Source organism: Arachis ipaensis, chromosome B10, assembly GCF_000816755.2.
Source record: "Arachis ipaensis cultivar K30076 chromosome B10, Araip1.1, whole genome shotgun sequence".
In the NCBI taxonomy this organism is placed as follows: domain Eukaryota; kingdom Viridiplantae; phylum Streptophyta; class Magnoliopsida; order Fabales; family Fabaceae; genus Arachis; species Arachis ipaensis.
Genome location: NC_029794.2, coordinates 46,168,640 through 46,175,796, shown reverse-complemented (window position 1 = coordinate 46,175,796; position 7,157 = coordinate 46,168,640). Strand labels below are relative to the sequence as shown.

Genomic DNA, 7,157 nt, shown 5'->3' with positions numbered 1-7,157 from the left:
GTAATAAAAAAACACAAAATATAATTCAATATTTTAAGGTACAATATTTTTAGTCATATTTTATTCAAAAATATTATTCGTATATCAAAATTAGCCACTAAAATTAGCCACCAATGTATTTGTGTATAAATATATGTGTAACTTAATTTATTGTCAATGTGTATTTATATTTTATCATGTATTTTATACTGATAATTAATTTTAATGGCTGATTTTAGTGTACATGTAGCATAATCCTATTTTATTTATTATATACAATTTTATGTCCGATATTCATATATACTATTAAACAAACCCAACTTAAGCAATGGGCACACAGACAACGAAGCAAAGGGAGCAAGAAGAAATGGGTCTCATGGGCACGCGGCCAGATACATGGGATGGCTTATAAGTCTAAACCTAATCAAATCTCCAAAGGTCACAACTAAACCAACATCGTCTAGTAAGTCATTTATTGTCCACTAATTTTCTTTTTTAATTTGTTGTTTCATCACCTATGTGGGTCACCATCCTACATTTATTTGAAGGGTCAAATATAAACTCGTGGAGTTACAAAATTTGTTCCCACTTCCCCATTTAAAGACGAAATTTTGGTCCCTTGATGCCAACTTGACGAGAAAACCATTATTAAAAATTTTCTTTATTTTATTTTATTTTATTTTCTTCCAGTTGTAGCTACCCTAAAATCAGACAAGCGCAAACTCTATTATTTGAGCCATCTGCATCTTAATTTTATATTAGTTTCAAATAATTAGAAAACCAAATACAATGCCGCTAGTTTTATATACATTATCCCATTTTCTTAGAAGGTGCTAGATATAAGAGGACCTTTATAATATAAAAATAGAACAAACTCAAACTATTGGCATGTAGGAGTGTAGGACCCGCAATATAACCTGTATCTGCAGGTATGCAACCCGTTATTCTTCATCTTGTCAAAGCGGGTTAGCAATCCAACTCTTCACGAATAGGGTTGAGCTCGATTGTTGGACTAATGCTACCTCCTGTGAATGTTCATAATATATATATATATATATGTTCCGGACAAAGAGAGAACGTAACTAACCCAATAATTAAGACTATAATCGATTTTACGGAATACACTACTAGAAAATTAGTTATTACAGACAGATATCTCCGACGAATTTTATTCTACGGAAATACAGATAGAATTTGAGAAGGATTTTTTGTCGGAAAACAAAAAAAAAATATTTAGCATAAATTACAAACGGAAAAAAAAATCCGTCGATAATTCTGTCGAAAAAATTAATTCTTTTCGTGAAAAATGGTTACAGGCGGAAAATCCGTCTATAATTAAATGAACAAAAATGCTACGTTTTATTAAATTATTACAGACAAAAAATCCGTCTGTAATTTAAAATTTTCTGTCGAAAAATATTAATGTAAACCTAACCTATCCCCTCTCTCTCCCCGTGGCAGCCCCCATTCAAACTGTGTTTTGAGCTCCATTCACAAATCAAATACGAGCTTCTTCCTCTCTCCCTAGCAGGAGCTACTTCTTCTCTCCGTGGCTGCTACTTCTGCTTCCGCCGCGGCCGTTGCCGCTGCCGCCGCCGCTTGCATCGCACAATCTCTCTCTGTCATCCCTTGCGTCCTATGAGATCCCTCCGCCGCCGCTCTCGTCGCGTCTACTCCCATCGTCGCAGAGCTCTCTCTGCCGCCGCTCTCATCGCATCTGCTCCCTCTGGCGCCTCTTACATCTAATCTCAACTCGCTCTCTCAGTTCTTCTTGTAACAATCTCAAATTTCAAGTATATATATCCTGATTTTGTGATTCTGTTCTTCGTGATAAACCTTAGGGGTCAATTTTTCTGTGCCAGTTTTAGGTTTATCATACTCTACTTTTGTGCTTCATTTGAATCTGTGGTTTTACTCTGATTTTGATGAATTTTTTCTGCAATCGAAGCTTTTTGTTTGAATCATTTGCTTGGACGAACATTGAATTTGTTCTATTCTGCTCTGTTCAAGTAATTTGTAATCCAATTTGAGCTATTTGTTTGATAATTATTTACAACTTTTATTATTTGATAATCATTTGCTTGTTATTCAGTGTTACAGCTCAAGATCTTGTTGACATTATGCTTCTAAATTTGCTTCTAAATTTCCGATATCTTCACTCTTAATGATGGATCTGTAACACCTCTACTCAAGGTTAGGGTTTCATGTCTCTAATTATATGCTAATTATGAGATTATGTTGACAGTAATTGAGATTGTAAATGTTGCAGAGCATGACAGTGCATAATATGTATGTTGGAGAGGGTTCAGACTTCCAATGTAATATATAAAAGGGTGGCTGAGCAGTGGGGTTCTCTTGGTGACTTGACTGCATCTATTGCATCAAATGCAGCTGCCCCAGCTCGTGCTCATCTACGTGCCATAAGAAGTAGGCAAAGAGGTGAAACAGAAGAAAAATCTGTTTTGTTTTTGTGTTTTTTGAATTGGGATTTTGATGCTTCCTGTTTATTAAGGTGTGAGAGTCATGAATTGTTGTGTATGTGGAATCTGAGAATTTTCACAAGATGACATTGATTTGGATTTTTATGCTTCTGATTGGTTTCCATAATTGTCTAGTTTATTAATTTCATTTGAAATGTCTAGTTTTACCATATGTAACTTTGTATATGCTATTGCTGTCATTTTATGTGATAGAGTTAATGCTGCATTCATTAAACCATGGATTAGTAGTATTCACACAAAATGATAATTTAATGTAGGCAGTATTTTTTATCGCTGTATTGGTGTCATCAAGCCTCTCCTATAAGTGCTAGAAAGAAATGCTAGAAATATCTATTCCTCATAAAAGGTTATGCATTTTCTTGTTGACAGTTGTTCATTTATGGCATGCTGTGTAGGTCAAACTTTCTATTTCTGGCAGGGATTTTCACTTGACTATTGTTGCTAGGCGCTCGCGTCACTATGCTGGGATAAGGTTTGTACTTTTCCAATCCTTTATATGAGTTTGTCACATGATAAAGCTACATTCTGTTTCAATTCTTTACACTTGCAGTCCTTGAAGATATACATCTTCTTTTGTTTACATTTTAATTTTTCTAATTGAGGTTTTTTTACTGGTTTCTGCCAAGTACTTCAATCCATGAAATCCATGATATATAATATTCTTTGTGTGAGTTGTTATACTGGTTACATGCTTTATTATTTTTTCCACTGCTTGCTAAAGTTTCAAGTGTTTTTTCTTATGTAGATACCAGCCTCCTCTTCCACCTGATCAAGTAAAATCTTTAAATGAATATGATGAGGAAGGAGGTGAACTATAATTCTTCTAGAAATTATTTTGACAGATTAATATGGTTTTTATTCTGACTCGATTCGATTGATATAGAAGGAATACTCAGGATCTGCTAGAACTGGCGATGGATCTGTTAGACGAGATTAAGTTGGTCTAGCGGGTCAAAATACTCAGGCTAATATTTCAATTGCATAACCATTATGGAGTTCTATTTTATGTTTCAGAATTGTTATTCTGGTAAATAAGGTTTAGTTCAATATTTAATCTGTATTGGTTTCTGTGTTGTTGGCTTATGTATTTTGCAGCTTGTTCATCAGGGTTCACTGAATTATATTAGTTCCCAGGTAAAGCTGGCCCTCCTTGTCTCTCCCAAGTCTTGAAGACATACTTAATCAATTTTTAACCCTTTAATTCTTATCTTCGGCGAGCTCTGAAGCAATGGTGAGAGGATTTGAGGAGTTAGTAATCAATATATAAACATTCACGTGCCTTTTACTTAAGAGTTTAAAATTTTAATAGAGATGGTTCATGACTACTATTATGCCTCTTATTATGTTATAGTTTTCTAGAAAAACTCTTCTACCATCTAGCCATTCTGGTCCCAGGACTTATATTATTGAAGCCTAGATTTTACTTCCAATTGGAATCCTCCTTGAGCACAAACCTCTTTAAACCTTAGGATGACCAATTGACTAGAAAACTAAGGTGGAGACGCCTCTAGGCTTAGTTTACATTTCCAAAATACTTTCTTATGCATAAGATGGTCAGGATCAAAGTGTGGACAAAGCACAAAATTCTGCTCAAGGTCCACCTAAACCTTAAGAGTTACGTAATTGTATGTTTGTTATTTATTATCAGAAGCTCATAGGTATATTGTTTACACCTACAATTACGAATAGGAACAACTTGTATAATTTTTACTTTTTTACGTCCACAAGTATACTTCTTTAGACAGATAGATATAGTTTATTTAGGAATCAGTGTTATGTTTAGAAGCAATGTTGAAAACAAGACTTGAGCAATTTTATTTCAGTTTAGACTAACATTGGCTATGCCATTTGTAGTTGTATCAATAGTACAATGTATAACTCTATTTTTTATTGCGCTGTAAAATTGAAAACCCAAGTTTTGCATATCCTGTTTTGTGGAATTTGTGATTTTAGTCTTGACCTGTTTTTATGGAAATTATTTTGAGCTCTTTCAAGGTGCTAATGCACTATGATGGAATACAAATTAAAATGGAGTATGGAAATGAAAAATGAGCATTACGATTACAGGAATTTGTATCATATATGCGTGGAGTCATGGATTCATTATATAAGCTTGATTATCTAGTTCATTCAAAGTAATAAGATTCAATTGAATGAGGTCGTTTTATTTATAATTAAATTACTTTCTATATATGCACTTTGGTTTATAAACCTGTTTTAGGATTTGTTCTAAGTTATTTTGTTCTATCCCTTCTTAACTCATTTCCTCACTTTTCCAAGTGTCCTATCCCCTCTGTTCTATGGTTTAATGTAAAAAACATCTCTTCCTTTTGACTAATGAAACACTGTTGGAATCTGCTGGGATTTGTAGGTGCAGCAACAACATTTGGTTATTCCTTCAATGCAAAGCCATGAATAGATGCTTCAACGAATCTCAAATTTTCACTTGATGGAGTCACTTTTGTCCTTGCAGTGGCGCAGATTTTCTCTATTGATTGGTACAGAAACCGAATCAATGGGAAGTAAGAAGTTATGATAGGATACTCAGACCCAGGAAAAGATGCCGATCGTCTTTCTGCGGCTTGGGCGCTATACAAGGCTCAAGAGGAGCTCATAAAGGTTGCGAAGGATGTCAGTGGATATGTAAACATTGTATATATAACCTATTCTATGATGTCCACTGGATATTTAGATCAGTATCATATGATTGTGTCTCTAATACTATTGTTATTTATATAATAAGACTTTGATCCCTTATGATGGCATATTTGGTTATATAAAAAATGTTTCATATTTTTATTTTATTTTATTTTATGTTTTTAATACTGAAAAAACAATTTTATTTTGCAATGAAAAAATTTTAAAAAATTCTATTTTATTTTACAGACTGATTTACAGATGGATTTTCTGTCTGTAATCAGAGTGTGAGATGGTTTTCCAAGGTTCAAATTACAGGCGGAAAATTGGTCTGTAATTACAGACGAAAAAAATCTGAATTTTAAAAATAATTTTCGAAAATTTGTTTTTAAAAATAGAGAGAAAAGATATTTTTGAATTTGAAGAGGAAAGAGAGAAACAATAAGATAGCCCAAGATTTAAAAATTTTTAGATCTAATGCTCCTTGTTTTCAAAAATTCTGGAGGGAAAACACCAAAGAACACCAAACTCAAAAAAATTTAAGATCAAGACGCAAGGAAAACTCAAGAACACTTTGAAGACTCGCAAGAACACAAGAACATGAAGAAAGAACACCAAACTTAAAATTTTTAGAAAACCAAAATAAAATTTTTGAAAAACAAAGGAAAACCAACCAGAAAACACCAAACTTAAAGTTTGGCATGAGATTTAATAGAAAAATTATTTTTGAAAAATTTTTGAAAAGAAAATAAAAGACTCTAACCCAAAAGACAAAAATTTCCTAATCTAAGTAACAAGATTCACCGTCAGTTGTTCAAACTCAAACAATCCCCGGCAACGGCGCCAAAAACTTGGTGCACGAATTGTAAATCACACTTTTTACAACTCGTACCACTAACCAGCAAGTGCATTGGGTCGTCCAAGTAATACCTTATGTGAGTAAGGGTTGATCCCACGGAGATTGTTGGCTTGAAGCAATCTATGGTTATCTTGTAACTCTTAGTCAGGAAAACAATAAAATAATTCACTTATCAAATTTGATTGCAAGGAATAAAAGGGCAGAACACAAATTATAATTGTATGCACTGATGGAGAGTATGTTGGAGTTTTGGAGATGCTTTGTCTTCTGAAATTATGCTTTCCTCTGTTTTCTGATTCACGCATGCACATCCTCCTATGGCAAGCTGTGTGTTGGGGGATCACCGTTGTCAATGGCTACCATCCATCCTTCCAGTGAAAAGGGTCCAGCTTGCATTAATTCATCGAGACACAGCAGAGCTCCTCACCCCCAACAATGGAGTTTAGAGACTCATGCCGTCAAAAAGTACAAAGTTCAGATCTAAAATATCATGAGATACAAAACAAGTCTCTAAAACTTGTTTAAATACTAGACTAGTAAACTAGGTTTACAGAAAATGAGTAAACTGAGATGGATGGTGCAGAAATCCATTTCTGGGGCCCACTTGGTGTGTGCTGGGGCTGATACTTAAGCTAATCACGTGCATAGGGCTGTTTTGGGCGTTCAACGCCAGCTTTGGATCCTTTTCTGGCGTTGAACTCCAACTTGTAACTTGTTTCTGGCGCTGGACGCCAGACAGCAGCATGGAACTGGCGTTGAACGCCAGTTTACGTCATCTATCCTAGAGCAAAGTATGGACTATTATATATTTCTGGAAAGCCCTGGATGTCTACTTTCCAATGCAATTAGAAGCGCGCCATTTGGAGTTCTGTAGCTCCAGAAAATCCACTTTGAGTGCAGGGAGGTCAGAATCCAACAGCATCAGCAGTCCTTTTTCAGCCTGAATCAGATTTTTGCTCAACTCCCTCAATTTCAGCCAGAAAATACCTGAAATCACAGAAAAGTACACAAACTCATAGTAAAGTCCAGAAATATGAATTTTGCCTAAAAACTACTGAAAATAAACTAAAAACTAACTAAAACACACTAAAAACTATATGAAATTAACCCCAAAAAGCGTATAAAATATCCGCTCATCACAACACCAAACTTAAACTGTTGCTTGTCCTCAAGCAACTAGA

The 7,157-nt window shown here is 34.5% G+C and overlaps 2 long non-coding RNA genes across 2 annotated transcripts; both read left to right on the top strand.

Moving 5' to 3' along the window:
- Window positions 1,231-2,430, top strand: LOC107622134. The gene is made up of 3 exons (XR_001616089.2): window positions 1,231-1,772; window positions 2,072-2,172; window positions 2,249-2,430. It is a non-coding gene; the product is annotated as an uncharacterized LOC107622134 (long non-coding RNA).
- LOC110267527 lies at window positions 3,570-4,927 on the top strand. Its single transcript, XR_002355255.1, has 2 exons — window positions 3,570-3,614; window positions 4,852-4,927. It is a non-coding gene; the product is annotated as an uncharacterized LOC110267527 (long non-coding RNA).